Source organism: Falco cherrug, chromosome 7, assembly GCF_023634085.1.
Source record: "Falco cherrug isolate bFalChe1 chromosome 7, bFalChe1.pri, whole genome shotgun sequence".
NCBI classification, from domain to species: Eukaryota; Metazoa; Chordata; class Aves; order Falconiformes; family Falconidae; genus Falco; species Falco cherrug.
In genome coordinates this window covers 61,820,590-61,838,996 of record NC_073703.1, presented here as the reverse complement: position 1 = coordinate 61,838,996, position 18,407 = coordinate 61,820,590, and the positions used below count along the sequence as shown (strand labels likewise).

The 18,407-nt window shown below is 53.2% G+C and overlaps 1 long non-coding RNA gene across 2 annotated transcripts; it reads right to left on the bottom strand.

Annotated features, from left to right (window-relative positions):
• Positions 1-3,775: 3,775 nt before the first annotated feature.
• On the bottom strand, positions 3,776-18,400 carry LOC129736559 (uncharacterized). Of its 2 annotated transcripts, none has more exons than XR_008733338.1 (2): positions 15,385-18,400; positions 3,776-7,556 (listed from the first exon to the last, which is right to left on the bottom strand). It is a non-coding gene; the product is annotated as an uncharacterized LOC129736559 (long non-coding RNA). The 2 variants fall into 2 exon arrangements; XR_008733339.1 differs by lacking the exon at positions 15,385-18,400 and adding an exon at positions 8,355-9,053.
• Positions 18,401-18,407: the final 7 nt, after the last annotated feature.

Sequence of the window (18,407 nt, the reverse complement as noted above, 5' to 3'; positions counted from 1 at the left end):
CCTGGTCTGTGAAATGGTTCATTGCCCAGTTTGTTGTCCTGACGTACACGGGAATCCACTTGGTTTGCTTTTTAAGAAACATTCAACTCCTAGCAGACCGATAAAGTCACAGGCTCAGGGGTTTTAGGTGGTTCACCTCAGCAGCGGCGAGGCATCTGAGCAGCTCACAGCTCTCAGCCCTTCTGCTGCAGCTAATTTTGGAAGTAGTCGTAGGTGGTGTTTCCTGCACCCATTGCGGCAGGCGGGTCAGGGGGCTGGGGTTCCCCCTCTCACCCAAGCACCAGGCCACCCGGCCCCTAGAGAGGGATTTTGAGGCTGGCTGTGGTAGCAACCACCCACCCACCCTGGTTGACACCTTTTGTTCCAGCTCCAATACGGGCAGCTCATGCCAGGACTTGCCGGGGAAGGCTGGAGGTCTGCAGCCCAGTCCTATGCCCATTCGCCCTCTCGTTTATCACCCAGCCCGGCTCCCGTTTGAACTTGGACACCTTCGGATTTTCCAAAGGGGATTTCCACGGGAAGAGGGAACACACAGGAGCATGTGCTGCTGCCTTCCACCCCTGGAATTCAGGCGTGGGCCTCCTGCTCTCCCCACTGCAGGCTCTCCTTGCCCAGTTCACAGCAGCAGGGAATGTGGCTTTAACCCGCTTCAGTTATTCCTGCACATTTCTCTCCCGCAGCACTCAGGCAGACAGAAGCATTTTGCTCAAATTCTCACCTGCACCTGATCTGTTGGCAGTGCATCGCAGCACAGGACTAATTTTAGCCACAGATTTTAGCTCGCCATGTGACCATGTAAAGGATGGGCTGCGTGAAGGGTGACCGTGCCCTGTTCCTTCTGTGCCGTAACCCCCCGGACAGGGACGGGGTGCGGCAGAGCTGCTGACGCAGGACTGAGCTCTGCCAAGAGCGTCGGCCAGGGGACTTCTGTGCTGCTGGCACCCGGCACGGCTCAGGCTCCGGAGAAGGCCACAGCTCTAGGTTGCACAGGGACACTTAGTCCTTTTCCTGCTCTACCCTTCCCGAGGGGTTCCTGACACACAGCCTGCTCTAAGGAGGGCTCATGGCATGAGGAAGAGCAGCACAGCTGGCTGGGTGCTTCCTTATTTGCATGGGAGCCAAAGGCTGCCGTGGAAAGGATTATATACAATTGTCAACCTGAGTCATTTTTATTTCCCTTCCACTCTCATTGCATGAGCATGGCCCAGGTATGAGCTGAAACTTCCTTCTGGCAGACAGGGTCATGCTCGCATTGCAAACCTGCACAGTTTTCCAGGTGTGGGGCTGGGTGAGAATCTGCCAAACTCTTTCTTTTTTTCTTGCAGAGTCACCCTGCACTCCAAACAACTGCTGAATCTGAGCTGGGGATGGGGACTAGGAGGGTTTATCCACCTGCTCCTACAGGTTTTCTGACAGCAAAGAATGCCAAGGACTAAACACGATGTCGCCACAGCTAGAAATAGAAAAGGCAATGTTCCTCTCACTAGCTACGCTTCAGTTTCCCCCTTGCAAAACAGGAGCTGGCAATGCTGTCAAGGCCCGGTGAAGGCATTCACCAGCTATAGATATCAGTGTTCTGGAAGTGCTCGGGTACACGGCTGGACCTAGTATGCAAATATTTAAATAGATACCACCTGAATGCAAATACTTTTTATTCGAAGGCCAGAGAGAGGGAGGAAAGTGCAGTTATCAGTAGTACTAGGTTGGTCGAGTAGTTTCAGAGGCAGTGGTATGTTCTCTGCTGCCCATTGCAACGTTAAGACAAACGGCACCTTAGGAAGGTGCTGCTATAATCTTGCAAAAATTCTACAAGGAAGTTTTACAGCTAAATAAATCATTGCCCAGGTACCGCATGCTGATCATGCTACTGTTTTGTCAGTCATGCGAAAGTAACCATCATATGCAAAGGAACCACAGATAAAACAAGTGGGACTGAGATTGATGCGAGAATGTGTGTTTGTTAGCAAAATAGGCTGGGGCATGTTGTGTGTTTGTGCGTTGGTAGTGCTGAGTTCTGCCTGTTCACTTGATGTTGTAATCAGATTGCCCACTGTAGGTCACCCACACCCCCAGTTTTGAACACATGCCCTTAACTCTTGCATGTCCACCCTGTCTCTGGCTTTTCCACACCTATGACTTTAGAAAGATCTCCTGAGGGTGGTTTTGGTGATAACCTGCCTTTGTGCTACCTTCCTGGCACACTGGCAGGTATGTTGCACAGTCCCATTTGTAGGACTTGGAGAAAGAACTCCTTACGCGTTTATTCTGTCCAGCATCACTTTTTCCTTATTCAGCCACCACGGCCACTATTAGCAGAGCATGCTAGCTTGCTCTTGCTTGTCCTTCTACCAGTGCTTCCCCGCACTGGCTCAGGGCTCAAAATTCTCTCCCAGCACCTTCACCACTTACCCTGGGTGGCTCAGCAAGCTTCAAGAACAGCCATGCTGCTGCAGATCAAGGTCCTGTAAAGTTCAGTTTTAGTCTCCTCACTCTGACCCTCTCTCCATTAGCCTCCTCCCTTTCCTCAGCTCCTGTCATACCTGTGTCCTCCACTCTTACTGCCCTCAACGTCTGTATATGCCTCTGCTTGCCTTCTTCGCCCTTCCAGGGTGAGCACCTTTGCACAGGTTGCCGTCCCTCTTCTCCGGCACCAGCTCACCATGAAGTCATTCACTCATCATGACACTGCACAGCATGAGGCTGCATTTTTGTTTTCAGCCTTTCCCCACTGCCCGTTCTTGTAAATCTCTGGTAATCCTGCAGGGATATTCCCATACTTCCTTATATTGCGCACAAAGAACTGAACTCTCCATTTCCTCCCACACCCTCCTCTTCCTCCTCACACTCCAGCTCCCTGCAGACCTCCCTCGCCTCAACCACAACCCAGGGGCCACCTTCCGTCCCTGCTCTCCTGCCTTTCAGCTTACCCAGCATCAGCCCTGGACTCCTCAAGAACCTTACGGTGGTGACAGATAAAATGCAGGCTGCCAGGGTGGCAACGGTGGAGAGCAAAGCCCAGGGCCTGATTTTCCCCTAGTAAATCAGGAACCCTTCTCTTCCATTCGGTGCAGCTTTGGAAAGTGTTAAAAGCAAGGGCAAAAGGCAACCCTGCACCTGGGGACGTGCACAAGGAGGCTTCATTGTCCCGCTGGCTCCAGCGCCAGCCTGACCTTTGCAGTCACAAGCAAAACCCTTTCAGCTGAACGGTGAACCCTCCGTGCCTGCTCGCTCTGCTGCTCTGGGGTTATAGTGCAGCGTGCTCCTCTCACGCTGCTTGATGCAGAGCTGTGGGTGGCCCAGCTCCTTCAGCAGAGATGGGACGGGCGGCCGCGGGAGCTGCCTGCCTGCTGATGGGCTGGGGCATCACGAGGGGCCACAGTCCTAACCTGGGGGCCTTGACTCTTGCTGTCCTCCTCCTCAGCCTTCAGCCTTTCGGTGTTAGGAAGGGGGTCCCTGTTGACTAAGCATTTTACACACCAAGAGGAACTATAGGGCCAGATGGGGGCCAACAGACAGTGTTTACCAACCATGCACCCTGCATCCAGCTGCCCGACCCATCTGCCGACCTGATGCAGGACTTGATGCACCAGGAGGCAGTGAGGCCACCAGGACCTTTAATCTGTCCCCCAAAGTGGCAGCCCCACGGCTGCTGGCTTTGCCTCGCAGCTTCAGTTCAGATTTGGATGAGCAAGATGGTTGAGTGAGGGAAGGAAAAAAGTGGAGCCAGCAATAAAACCTGAGGAAAACCACTGTGGTCTCTGAGAAGGACAGGAAGTATCGTTTGTGACTTGTGTTAATGGAAAATCTTCCGTGGTGGTGGGCTCTGGGCTGGGCAGGAATCCAGTACAGATCGTTTTTCTGCAAAATCTGGACTGTGGCAATAATTAAGCATCTGGTTGTTCCTAGAAGAAAGGATTGCAGAATGAAGAGCAGGGATGGCAGGGAGGGCCCTCTCTCTCCCTGGATGAAAGCCTGCCCTCACTTCAGGAGGCTGGAGGAAGGGCATTTTCCGGCATTGCTCTGCTCCCAGCACCAGTGCTTTGCTGGAGAGCAAAAGCTGTGCTGGATCCCAAGGGACAAGGCAGCAGGAAACCCCTGTCTCCTTGCACAACCCAGGATGGCACATGCTGTTGGGACAGCCATTTCACATCCTCAGCAAGCGCCTGTCACATACCTGGCACCCCTCACCTCCCTGTCCCTTCAGACAGCTCTCTGAAGCATTAACATCAGGGCCAAAAGGCTCCCTTTAAACGCTGACACATTTATCGGGCCATAAGGTAAGAAGCCAAAGTCCAGAGGGATTGTAACAGAAATTCCCCCCGACACCCTGAGGGTTTGACTGCCCTCCCTTCCCTTGCTCCAGTGCTCAGATTTTCCCAGGAGTGTCTCCTTGTCCAATTTTCCAAACAGGACTTTCCAGTCCCTGTCAGAAGAGAGCCGGGGTTTTCCCCGCTCACTCCCTTCTGCACTTTTACCCCTTTACGGCAGCCGCGAGCTGCGGCGCTGGGCTCCATTGCCTCTGCGGCACTGGGAGTGCAGCCTCCTGCCTGCCCACCACCAGCCCCAGGGGCTTCCCTGCCCCGGAGGAACAGGCCTACACCCCTTTCGTTTAAATCCTTTTCCCACTCCCAGTCATAAGCTACTTCAGATTCGTTTTCCTGCCCATCTCTCACGGGGAAGCTCTTCCTCCCTCCAGCTGAAAGCAAAATATGAGCAAATGTGTGCAAAGTGCTGCAAGGAACAGCTTTAGAACACAAATATTTTTCACATGCACGCACCCCCTGAAGGGTGCACAGCTACAATTACAGTGCAACTCTTAACTCGGTTAATTATTACCCCCGGATTTCAGTAGCTTGGAGGAGGGAGTTTCCCAAGGCCCTACAGAAGGTCTTTGTGAGGCTGCGGCTCCTTGTTTGCACTGGGCAGTGCCCAGGGGCTGAGTGGGACACAGCCAGTGTTAGAGGAGATGGGAGAGATGGGGAGAGGGTGTTGGAAAGCATGGGAGGACCCGTGGGGTGTTTTTCCTCTCTGCACGGGAAAAGGACACGCCGTGCCTCAGCCACAGCCCAGCACGTGTGCCAGTTGGTGAGGATGGCTGCCCAGCCTGTGCAGCACGCAGAATGAAACCACCCTCCTCTTTCAGTTTTTTCTAAGTGGAAAGGTTTCCATTCTGGCATGCGTCAAGGCTGGTGTTTCTGGATTTCATCTAAAAACTTAGCTCTGACTCCTGGCAGCAGCTGCTCTGAAACATTTCGCCCCAGCAAACAAGGTAGCCCTCCCCCAGGCTGCGTGAAGGCTCCTTGCCCCGGGCTGTGCGCAGCCTGGCTTGGGGAAAACCCTCCTGAGAAGGGGGATTCACACCACCCACTCGCCCTCCAGCACACTCGCCCTCCACCTCCTCTCCAACACGAATCCACCTCTCTATGAAATTTCCTGAGCTGCAGGAAAACATCCAGCACCGCCTGCCTGTCCGTCCACCCCAGAGCTCGCCGTGCCCCATCCTCGCAGCCCTGACCCCGGCAGCAGGCTGAAGCACAGGCTGCCCCACTGCCCGAGCACCCCACCGCAGCCAGGGACAGCTGGCAAACTGCTGTGGCTCCTGCCTCGGCCATCACGCTTGCGGGACGGAGCTCAAACCTGTGGAAACTGAAATAATTAGCTGGAAACGGGGTTAGCCGGCAGCGGTGTGGGAGGCTGGCAGGCTTTGCCTGCGGTTGGCCAGGTTTAAACAGGCGATCAAACAGCGTGAGGGTGTGTTCAGCAGCTGTGAAATGGCAAGAAGGCAGAGGGGGAAATGGCAGCAGTGCCACCGCGGTGCAAATGCTGGGCAAGACATCACTGGCAGCAGACACGGGTCCAGCAGGTCCCCCAGGTCCACTGCCGAGGTGGTCTCATCCCCCTCACAGCCCAGCAGCAGCACTTGTCACACAGAAATGCTTAAGCTTTTCCCACAGCATCCTCCCCTCTGGCTCTGTCCCAGGGGATGGGAGGTGAGCAGGTCCAGGAAAGGCCAGGGCTTCTGGCCAGGGCTGCCTTCGGCCCCTGGGCCGTGGCACACAAAGCCAGTTTCCCTTCTCCATGCAGCTGGCTCCCAAGGTGACTTGATCACCCACTTCCCTCTGCAAGCCACTCCTGTATCTGAGGGGCTGGTGGAGTAAGGAACTAATAACTCGTAGTTTCCTCTATCAGAGAAGTCTGGGCAAAGCAGGAAAGAGAACCTGCACAGGTTACTTGGCAGTTGGCTTCCTTCCATGAGCAGTTCCCGACAAACGGCAGCATGACCAAGCCTTCCCAGGCATGGTGCTTTAGGAAGCCTCTTCCTAAAACCAGCCGTGCTGAGGGGCGGAAGGCAAGAGGACCGAGCTGCATCCATGCACTGCAAAAAATTAGAGAAGAGCATCTCAGCAGAGCACGTGGCAGCTCTGTGCCACAAGTAGGACCACAGACATCTCTCACAGAGACTTGTGTGTGCAGAAGGTGTGAGCCCAGCGGCACGGCGTCATCCTGGGAATGAGTGTCAGTATCTCCAAATTTTCCACTTCAAATTTAAGAACAAGTGGAATACTTCAAAAGAGCCAAGTTTTTTGTTTTGCTCTGGTTTGTTTCAGTTAGAAACAATGTATTGTTTAAAAAAATCATACGATTAAAATCGTATTGAGAACTTCCCAACTGAAACAGATCACTTCTGTAGACTCAGAAGACAAGAATTTATTTCATTTTTTCTTACTTATTGGAACCTTCAGGTATTTGTTTTCTAACTCACCTGAACATTTTTTTCTCCTAAGTTTTTGCAGTTGCAACACAGCAGAATTTCCTCTCCTACTCTTCTCCTGAGTCATGTGAACTGGGCATACCTCCAACCTGGGGCTTACCGTGCCATCTCTGAACAGCCAGCCCCCAAATCTGCATCCAATTGCCATCTCTATAATTGCTATTAAAGTCCTCATGCTTGTGTGAGGGCAAGTCTTCAGTTCGCCTTACAGCTGGCAGCCTTCCATCAGGTCTGCTTGGCTGCCTCTCGCTGTCACAGCATCCAGCCCCCTCGCACGTGTACATCCTATTCCCTCTACCCATCGCCTCCAACTTTTGGTTGCTCTAAATATACCAAGAAGAAAGCTCAGCTCACAGGAGGTGATATATTCAAAATTGATCCTGAGGGCAGTCTTGTGCTGGAGGTTTTGGGGCTGCAAATCAATCCGTGGCAAGCGTATGGCTTCTGGCAGGTAAACGGATGCTGATTCTGACACCAACCGGTGTCCCACTGCTGGATGTTTGGCCCATGCCTTAGACCATGCCTGGAGACTGATTCAACCCAAGGCGTGAAGCCAACGCACAGACCCGGGGAGTGTTAGGTATTTCCCATGCAGATGCTTTCATTCAGCAGTAAAGCAAACGCAGCTCGGTGTGTCCTCTTCCTGAAGGCAAGTCCCTCGCATTGCAAGCACATTTGTCATGGAACACCACCGCACATGGCTTCTCAACCAACAACGCCGTAAGAAAAAGGTTCTCTCTGCATCTGTTCCACTTCGCTGAGTTTACAGCTGGGCCCTTGAATGCTGTCAAGAGAAATTGCATGTTCCTTGTAAGCACAGGATATAGACGGCTCCATGTAGCCTTATTAATCATTTTGCTTAATGGCACGTGAAACATCATCTGTATCTCCAATCCTCATAGCACCTGAGACCTGTCTCTGAGGAGAGCAAAGAAATTATTTGGGGAAAGCCTCCCTTCAGGCAGTGGTGGCAAGCATCCCACCTGAGCTGGGGTGCGCCGGTGAATGCTGTCGGTGAAGATGCTGCTGCGCCGGTCACTGGCATGGCATAAGTGACCCTGGCCCACGGTGTCCCTTCCCCCACGCCTGCCCACTGGCACTGCAGGGCCCCGAGAGCTTTTGCCTTAGGCTGGATATGACCCTGGCCCAGGGCAGAGGTGAAGAAGAAGGCAGCACCGTTGGGCCCCATCGCAAAGGGAGCTTCTACGGGTGAACTAAAAGGCAAGTGTGCTTTAACGACAGGGCAAACTTTTTTATCACGTTTCATCATCACTTAGCCCAAGGAGCAGTGCTGTGACACACACAAGGCTCCTGGTGGCAGCTCAGTCCCTGCCCGGGGCCAGCCATCAGGCACAAGTGCTCCTGATGTGCACAGTTGGAGCAGGAGGTGTCCCCATCCCTGCGGCACCCCAGGGCCTGGCACCCAAGCCCTGCCCTGTTAGCTGTCAGGGACCTGCTTCAGCAAACCACAGGAGGAAGTCAAAGATGTGTGAGATCAGTGAAGCATGCAGAGCACAGTCCCGCTTAACCTCACCAGTCTGCCACCAGCACGTGGAAATCCAGACTTCAAGGCATAACTCACCATCAGTGGATGTAAAGTCATGACGCTCAGAAGAAAGCAACCTTCAAAATGAGAGCAAGCACTGCAAATGTCGCCCATTAAGGGTTAAAGCAGAGAGGCAGCAGGTGCTTTCAATCTTGGTTGAAGCTAGCAGGAGCTCACCAGCGCTGAACTGAGCCTCCAGGAGCTCTTCGGGAAAGGAAAGTGCAAGCTGGCGCGGAGTGACTGAGCTGCTTTGCATGGGATTTCATTTTACCTTTTTTTATGAAACAGTGGTGAGAAAAAGGGGCAGTGATGGTAAATGCAAATATCTGCAAGACGCGAAGGCCTCAGCAGGGAAGCTGCTCAGCTCTGTGGCTCCTGAGCACAGGCATAAGCGAGCTGCATAGTTGTAACTTATGACTGACACGGGTCTTGCTGCAATGACTGACAGCTCTCCTGGCTAAGGAGTAAGTCCCTTTATCCCATCCACACCAGCTGGGGCTTCTTTTTTTTGGCTCCTACGCAGACACGATGGAAATATGCACTGAAGGTCTGCTCTTTAAAAGCACGAGCTCAACACGCACGGCTGCCTTTAGCATTACAAGAAATGTAGAAGAAAGAGGAAATGATTTGAACTGTGTGTATGTGGCATGAGCTGCATCAAGCTGCAGATAGGATGATTCTTCTCAGATGTCATGCAGCAGCTACATTGGTGTCTCCCTCCCTGTTACTGCTGGCAGCTGAATTAGTTCTTGCACAGCTGTAATCATACACCTAATGAACTTGCTCCTGCATAAACCCAGAGCATCTCCCTCTTGCTAATAAGCAACCTGTTGGGCCTCTGTCCCTGCACAGCGCCTCACAGGTCTCACGTGCAATGCCAGATACGCTGCTGGCACCGTTTTGAGAGTCCCCAGAAGGGGCCTCTGCGAGAGCTGTATGCTTCCAGCATCTGCCAACTGGGGCTACAGTTGTCCTGGGAGGAAACCTCCCTGGGAGAAGCCAGGACAGAACAGGCTGATCAACACTGAAGGAATGAGGGAGAGGGAAAGAAATGTTTTTGCTAGCAAACAGCCAGCAATTTAAATTAGGAATTGCCATAACAGCAGTCAGTCTGACCGAATGTGGTATCAGCCTCTCAGAGCACTTGTGGTACAAACACTCTAAGTTTCCACTGGGGAAACCAGAGGCACAGGTAGTCAGTGGTTTGTGCTGCAGCATGGGAGGGCTCAGCCTGCTCCTTAACAGCACCTAGGACATCGAGAATGTAAAACATCACCTCTCTTGTAAAGCACGTTCTGGTAACATCAGCTGCGTGGGCTGGCAAAGGCCAGGGCTGGCTGCATCTCTGCTGCTCCTCGCTGACCAGCAGACACAAAATGCTGCCCTAGGACACAGAGTCTCAGCTCACACCAGGCTCTGGCCCGCAGCATCTCTGCCCCGGTTTTGGGCTGTAAGCTTTCCCCAGGCCAGGGACTGCTTTTAATGAGGTGTTTGCAGAGCTGCCCAGAGAGTATGTGCTACCGGTCCCCTCCTCTGTGTGGCCGCAAGGAATATGAACTGGTTAAACCAGCACCTACGGTGTTAAAGCAGTTGGTGCTTCCAGCTATGAAAGTAGTACCCACTCTGATGTCTGCTGGGACAGCAGATCTGGGCTGTCCCTGTGCACCGGGCCTCCCTCAGGTGCTTTAGGATCTACTCAGTCAGCAGGCTTCCATCAGCTATGTGCAAAGAGGTAAGGCAAAAGGCTGTGGACTCCAGTAACCAGAACTACGTGGAAATTCAGGAGGATTTCTGGCTGGGGAGGTGCTGCTGCTGTGTGTGGGGTTTCACCTTTGCTCAGCCCCGCTGGCAGAGGCACTCTATGCAAATGCCATTCTCTAAGCTTTCACACACGGGACTTTCAAAAGGTTCATGATCTTCAGAAAAGTATTTATAGGATCAGATTTTCCTGTGGAGCCTCAAGTCTTTTTATTAATCACCAGGACCATTTTCAAACGTCTTTCAACATCAAGAAATTCCACTTAATCACAGCCTGCCCTGCTACCACCTTCTCAGCATCAGATGGAGAAAGAAATGATGCAGTGAGTACCTTAGTCACACCAACACTGCTTCAAGGCAGAGCTGGGGAATGGGACGTGAATCATCTTTGCCTTTCTTTCTTTTAAGGGAAACAGAGAAAACAACTGCTGCTTTGAGAGTAAAACGCACGAAGCAGTGACAGGTCTTCCTGTTTCCTTCCCACCTCACACCCTGGCTGCGTGGTCCTTCCCTGCACTTAGCTGCATCTACTGAAAAGGCCCGTCGCTCCTTCAGGTTGCTCCTTGGAGATTTTTTTACCACATCTCAGCAAGTGCAGAGCCACACAGAGCTTTCTTTGCAGGACCGGCTGGCAGAGTGCATTGCAGGGTATTTTCCAAACAGGCCATTTCCTCCTTACAAAGGACTTTTCTGTGTGCATAGATGTGCAAGGGCAGCGGGATGTGGTGCTGGGAGATAAAAGACCAGCTCTTTCGAAAGACGTAAGACAATGATAGGCATTGCATCGCCTTGCTTTTACAAGCCTGCCTGCTTGCTGTAGTCCACTGAGCACATCTGGTGCCCAGGACAGGGAGCAAGGAGCTGCCTGCACAAGCTAACGGGAATGCCAAGGCCAGGGATGTACCTCCAGCCTCAGGCTGGCCAGCACAGCAGGGAGAAGGAGGTCAATCAGGACCAGGGGTAATGGCAGAGCTGTGCTGTGAAAAGTGCTCCCGTGGCCTCTCCTTCTGTCCCCCTGATCTGGGGCACACAGAAAGGAGTGCACCCCGGGGTAGCACAGGGTGCTGCAGACCAGCCCTTTCTTGCTCCCCGGCACTGTAGTACTGGGTAGCAGAAACCCATTCTGCATAGGAGGAGACAGGGCTGGGGGAAACAGCTGGAATATTTTCCCCCTTTCACTTCCTCTGGAACATGCACAACTGCAACACTCCATGGGTGCTGCCCCTCAGGAGAGGAATTATCTTGCTAGAAGAAAGCAGCATTTTCTATCTAGACATGCTCTGAGCAAGGCTTAGGTAACACTCAGCTAAAGAGCCAGGAGCTGAACTCCACACTAACACTCCACCACTTCAACTTGCTCCTGCTCAGCTAAATGCAAAGATCTTCTGGGGCAGGCAGCCCAGCACACAAGCCATGGCTCCCTGCCAAAGCAGCTGGGAGCTGCAGCCCTTGCCTCTGCAGCTGGCAGCTGGGCACACTGCAGGGCCTATCTCCACAGGCTGGCCGAAGGGGCTGGGTCCGAGCAGTAGGCTTCAGCTCTGCGGCGAGGAAAAGCGTGCGACTCGTTGCAAGCAAGCTGGGTCATGGTTTGCTGGGAAAAAAACACCCAGTGCATTGCTAGGGAGAAATTCCAGCAAGCTGCTTGGGTCGGCAGGGGTTGCCCTATTTCTGTTTGGGGTTTCCTGGCCTGAAATAAAGGTGCCTGTGCTGAGAGAAGCTGCCTGCGTGCGGTAAGCTCAGTGGGTTGCACGCATGGACCTCCGGTACGTGAGGGAAGGATCTGCGCAGTACAGCCAGGGCGCTGCAGTTGTGCAACCAAGAGTCCAGGATTTCCAAACACTCAAGTGACTTGGTCCCAGCTGCTGTTTTGCTGGGGTTGCTCCATGTCAGCCTGCCAAAATCCTCAGCTTCAGCACAGACAGAATTTCCAAGGGTGAAAAGTGAGCATGTCCAGGGAGGCAGCAGATACGGGGTAACTGCTCTGTGCTCAGCAAATCTCCGGGGAAAAGGTCAGAGGAATCCTCCCCTGCAGATCGCTCGTCAAGGACGGAGCTGTGCTCTGCCCCCGTGGTCGCTTCCATGTGCCCACACGTGCATGCCGGCTGGCTGTTCGTGTTCCTGGCTGCCCTGAGCCCTGGTTTGGGCAGAATCCTGCCACTAATTCAGCAGCCAGGGCTGCGCATGGAGTAGCTTGTAATTAATTTTGGTACAGCTTGCTTTTCTGTTGCCACGAGTTCACAGCCACCCAAACACCAATGACATGTAAAACTGGGAATCCCCCCACCCCCAAACCTTTCTATCACCCAGATAAAGTCACCTCCCTAAAACCACGGGCCATCAACCTCGTTCCAGCTCCTGGCAAGAGGCCTGGAGGGACACGCTGTAGCCACACAGCAGTGCCAGAGCTTGGAGACAGGCGCCACCCCAGCTGCAGAGCTACCTGCAAATTGGCACAGCTTCCAGGGTTTGCTCTGGCTGGTGTGATCCTGATGCTTTCCCTCTTTCTCCCAACCACCCTGGAGCCGCCAGCACGGCCGGTCCTGGCTTCCGACAGCCAGCGCTCTGGTCACACAGACTCCTGTGCAAAGTTGTTTTCCCAGCTCATTGAACTCTTGTGCTGCGTTTAATCAGATTTAGCAGTTTGAAGGGGATAAACAAGTCCGTTCCTAGAAGGTTTTGCCGCAGCAGCTGGCAACCTCTATCGGCCACCAGAGACAACTCTGCAGGAAGGTGATGCCAGAGGTTACGTGAGCAGGGAAGCCCCCAGCAGGAGGTTTTGCAACAACATCCTCAGCATCCAGGATGTCGTGACAGCTTCCAAGGTCGCTCTCCTCCATCGGCCCCAGCACTAACTCTGGCAGGCGCTGCAGTAGCTGCACGCGCTTGCTGAGCACTTGCGCAACGTAAGAATCAAAGCTGTGCTTGGGGCAATCTGAGCTCGTGTTTTCTTATACTTATACTGCAAAACAGAGGCCCCATCCTCAGAGTTGAGCAAACCCATAATTTGTGCTGGGGATGATCAGCCCTGGGCGCATGCAGAGCCACTGAGGGAGCTGCTCACGTTGCTTGCTGCACTGCAATTTATTTGCCAGCCAGGCTATTTCAAGCTGTGTCAGGGACACTGGGTTACATGAAGAAAACAGCTTGTTGAGCAACAGGCTGAGTTTGACACTTAATAAGGCCACCACAGTCACAACCCAGACGTCTTTCCAGTCTGGTGTGTTGTCTTCAGCCATGACCAATGCTGGAAACACTGGGCTATAACCTTGCCATCGCTTAGGCTCCTAGGCAACTAGTAGTGCAGACCTGTCCAGGCAGATGCTTCTGCCCACGTCTGTGACTATCTTAACTACCCAGCAGCAGGAGAATTAAGAGCAGCATAATCCAATCCCAGCTGGAGCTGATGCTGCAGGGCCCACAGAAGTGTAATCTGAAGTGCCACAGAAATACAGCAGCTATTATATCCCAGCTTCAGGAAAAACTACTTGTTCTCCAGTAGCATAGCGGAAATTAGCACTTGGGCACGGATCCCAGAAGAGATTTAAGACCCTAAATCAGGATGCTGGTAGGCTGTGAAAGCCTGTATCCCAGCCTGCCACTTGGAAAGCCTGTGCTCAGCAGCTGCCTACCTCCTGCCCCGTGCACAACTCATTAGTGGTTCCTCTCTGCTTGGCTTGCAGGTCCCTGAGCAGCCGGGGGTCTGCACGGGTATGCACCTCACCTGAGGACCCTTCAACGGACATCGCATGCACCCTTCTGGGAGGAAGGACTGCTAGATCTTCTCTCCCTCCTGGCTGAGCAGCCTAATCCCATGCTCTGGCACACTCCGCGCCTGGCCCAGCACCACCACCCTGAGTCCCTGGTATTAGGGAAGGGGACAGCACGTCCCCTCTTCTTGCTCTCTCTCCTGCTGGGGGTCCAGGGCCCATTTTCCATGGAGATGTGTGTGGCTGCCCTTGGGCTGAGGGGCAAGAAACTCCTTTCTTGGGTGCATGCCCTAGCTGGAAGTTCATTATGTTCACCTGGGAGACTGTCACCTTTAGCGTATTTCAGGAGGAAAAGAGAAAGGCTGCGAACACCAGACCCTAGGAAACACCCAGTTCCAGCTGAGCCAAGAGTCTGGGTGTTGAGAGGCAGATCTTCAGGCAGAGCCTGTGCTCGGCATTTCCAGCTGACTAGTGCCTCCATGTAGCACGGGACTGGTTTGTGGTTTTCGGCCCCTCGTGGAGAAGCATGCTGCCAGGACAGGGCTTGCTTCAGCCTCAGCTTTGCTGGGGGAAGTGCCACGGTCCCTGGTCAGCCTGGCCACTGTGGTACCTGCATTGCAGCTGGCAGGGAGGATTGCATGAGCTTTCCCCTAGTTCAGTTCAGACAGAACCAGCCAGGGTGGCTTAGACGGGTTTAAATTAACCTATATAATTCTGCCTGAAGCAAAGACAGGGAAATGTACTCTAATTACCCCACCAGCCATCTGAGGGGGAACAGCCTTCAGCGGGAGGGGTAGGTGAGAGCAGGGAGACTGAAATCCTCTTCCAGCGCTGAGTCTGGAGGAAGAGAAGTGCTTGTGGCCCAGTGCATGCAGGAAACCCCTCCTAGAAATCCACCAAGTTACCAGGGTGGGCAGCAGCAGCAGCTCTTCCTAACAGCAGGCAAAGAGGCTTTGCTGTGTCCAGAGGAATGGAGAGGTGAAGTTTGTCCACTTTCTGTATAAAAAGACAGAGAGGGCTCTGAGGGCTTATCACGGGAACAAGCAGGAGAAGCTGGTAGGACTGCCTGCAAACACCTGGGAGCCCAGAGCAGGTTGCAGGTAGGAGAGGGCCCCCCTCAAGAGAGCAGCCAAGGCCAGGAGGACACCAGGGAAATAGATGTTGGACGTGCTGGTAGATGGGACTGCCACGAGAAACTGCCAGACAAAACAGCAACTTGCATGACCGAGTGTCTGCCCTATTGAAATTGAGAAAGCACAGACAACTGGAAGAGTCTGCTGGCTCTCAGTGCTTCACCCTGCTGACTGGCAGCATCAGTCTACAGCCCTGCAGCCCCCTGGGCCTCTGTGCATCAGGGAGGAGAGGAGACGAGCGGCACTGCCGTCCCAGTATGCAGGCGTTGCCTCTGCTCACGTACGAGGGCTCACCTGGTAAACAGGCCTGGCACCAGGTAGACGGGTGCTGAGCTCCAGGGCTGGCCCTCAGCCAGAGGAGCTGGAGCCCTCTCAGCCTGCAAGGAGGCTGGCGAGGCTGAGGTGGGGTGCTGAAAAGGGTGCCAGCTGCTCGATGGAAATGCAATCAGTTAAACCCGCTGCTCTTACCTTGGGAAATTCCAGGTTCCTTCCACAAACAAAATGTTCCTTTTGCAAACTTGTTTTGGTGGAGTTCCTGCCTGCACCCAGGCTGTATAAAGCAAGCCAGCACTGAAAGTAAAAGTATCCTTACGGTGCTATATGCAGGACTCCCTTCGCTTGTGTTAATCGTGGTGTGACAGCCACCCTCCATTGCCTCAGTAAGATGCTCAGTTAAATCCGATCCCTTTGAACATCTGTGACCTGAGCGGCACGTGCCATCACATGTGTGGGTCCTCTGAGAGATGGCTGGCATTTCCCACATCACCTGCTGACAGATAGGTGTCTTGGTGACTCAGCTCTCATGACCTGCTACTGCTCATCAAGGAGGGTTTCACCACTTCCACTCTAATTAGCTAAGCCAGCAAGGCACGTGTTTGGGCTGATCTTTCTTCTCTGCTTCATGGATGCTTTAAATCGTGGCTGAGCTGTCAGTGCCCTTCTTTCTTCCATTTCCTTAGAAGGCAGAGAGCTACGGGGTGGATTTGCCTTGAAGCCACTGCAGCCGGTGACGTGCTGCACTGAGCACAGGCACTGCAGAAGAGCTGTGAAAGGGAAGATCCAAACCCTGCAGTGGGAGAGGATCCCACTTTGGAGAAGCAGAAAGCAGATGCCACTGTGGAATTGCCTTGGGGCAGGCAGTCCCACCCTGGTTTGGATGGTAACTGTGTGACGCTACCCACAACATCTGTGAGAACCCAGGAAAACTCAGTGAGGGCCAGGGTGGGGGGCAGCAACACAGACACTTGCAGAAACTCTGAGCAATGTGGGAAGGCAATTTTCAGGCAACCAAAGCAGATCGGGACAGAGAGATGCCGAGGAAGACATTGCCTGAAATCATGGTCCTCAAAACAAAACCACCCCTGGATCAAGCCGATGCAATTTCTAGCTGCGTGTACTGGATCTCAGCGCGAATGGGTGTGCCATGCAGATGCTTTTTTTCAGTGTTTTTGCTCAGAAAGCGGAGTGTTTCCTGTGGTAACTTGCAAAGACCAACTCCTGTTCTCAGGTTTGGAAGGAAGATGCTTTTCCGTGCCCCCCAGGGACAGTCCCTGACAGGACATGCTGGGGAGAAGGCAGGGCTTTCTGGTGGGCTCAGGAGCAGCTGGGAGGATGATCTTCCTGTCCTCACACTCTTTTCTTCCTTTAGGGGTGCTTGGCTGCTGCAGGAGTGGGGGCAGAGGCTGCTGCGCCGCTCCCATCAGGCTGTGGCAGCGGAGCTGTGGCAGTGCCAGTGCTGAGCCACCCGTTTGGCCTGGACTGTGGTTTTCTGGGGAATCACCTGGACCAAAGCAAGCACAGTGCACACCCGGCAGGTCTTACTGAAGCATTTCCTACTTCCCTGGTGCAGGCAGGCAGTGTCCTCTGCCGCTCCCAGGTCCAAGCCAGGACCCCAAGCCGCCCGGCCGGGCAGGGATGCTGCCATGGCTCGCTGTACGGAGGTGTCCCCAGGCAGGTCAGGGGGGAATCCCACACACCGCAATAAGGCTCGTAAGGTGCCTTATGCCATTTTCTGGTTACGACCAATTTCCCCAGGGTTCTTCTCATTCGCCTTCATAGGGTTTCAAGTGGAAAACACTGTCAGGACCTGATTTCCACTGAGTGTACAGACTCGGAGGGCCACACGCTGATCAGAAGGTCAGTGACAAGCAGTTGTGTTCCCCACCTTAGTCTCATTCAAGCCCCCTGCAGCGCTCTGCTGCTCTGAAACTCTGTAGAAGCAGAAGTTCTGGCCCATGAGCTGAGACGCCTTCCCCCCATCTCCCATTTCTGCTGATCCTTTGCCTGGAGGAGGAAACGCTTGAAGATGTTTCCAGCAGGCCTGCAGGACCAGGGAGGAAAACACACGCATCTAAACCTCAGATTGGTTAGTTAGGAAAAAAAGGATGAATCCCAAGCCCATAGGAACAGCAGGATCGACTTGCTGCAGTCCTTATTTGAACAAAAGACACATTCTTCCCATTTTTTCAGCTTTGCCTTGCAGCTGCACACAGCAAGAGACCTACATGGTGACAGAACAAATCCCTGAGCACATTTTTCCTCCCTCCCTTCCTTTTTTTTTTGTTGTTGTTGTTGTTGTTGTTGCTTGTCTTGTTTTCTTTGGTTTTTTTCTTCTGTTTGGTTGTATGTGGCAACAGCTGCTTTAGGAGGAAAGCATTGCTCTGACCTCAGCATCTACTGGTTCAGCTTACTCAGCTTCTCCTCAGGGGGATTTCTAGAGGAAGGTAATAGACACTGTGGCTAAACTGGCTTCTCTTCAGCAGCCAGTAAATAATCCCTGACCTCCAGAAGAAGAGCAAATGCACTTCGCCGGGGTGAGCGATTTCACGCAGTCCGTGGTAATGCCTGGTCCTCGTTCTGCTGATAGCTGGGGGAGGAGAACTGAGGCTTGCAGTGTTCCCAGCCCCTAGCCCTCCAGACCTGCCGCTGACTAATTAGGCTTGAGAGATTCGAAGAGTTTTTCCACTTGTGAAAAATATATTTCTATTAACGGTAAAAACTCTGTTAGTGCTGGTGGTACAGCACCTCTTCCCTGCTTGCATGCCAAGACTGTTTTCCCTTGCTCCTTATTACCTGCTTAAAATCAGGAACATTTTGGCCAAAGAAAGTTTAAAAGTTTGTGGTTTTTAAAAATTGTCCATGCCCAGAGGCACTGTCTATTCTCCTGACAAGATGATGGAGGATAAAAGGGGGATCCCTCCCTCCTGCTCACACCAGAAGGGTCTCCCAGGGGGGTGAGCCTGCAGAGCCTGTTATGAATGGAGCAGCACGGAGTGCTCGCTCTGGCAGGGATACTGGCATGCTCTCTCCTCTCCTTGCTCAGAGGACACTGTGTGGTTGTGTAATGACAAAGCCACTGTGTTTTAGGAAGAAGAAAAGAGGAAGGAAACTGTGCAAGACAGGGGTTTCCCGGACTGCCACGCTGTCTTTATGCATGGTACTTTTGAATGGAGGAGCAGTCTGGGAACAGGGAAACCAGGAGGGGGTTTTGG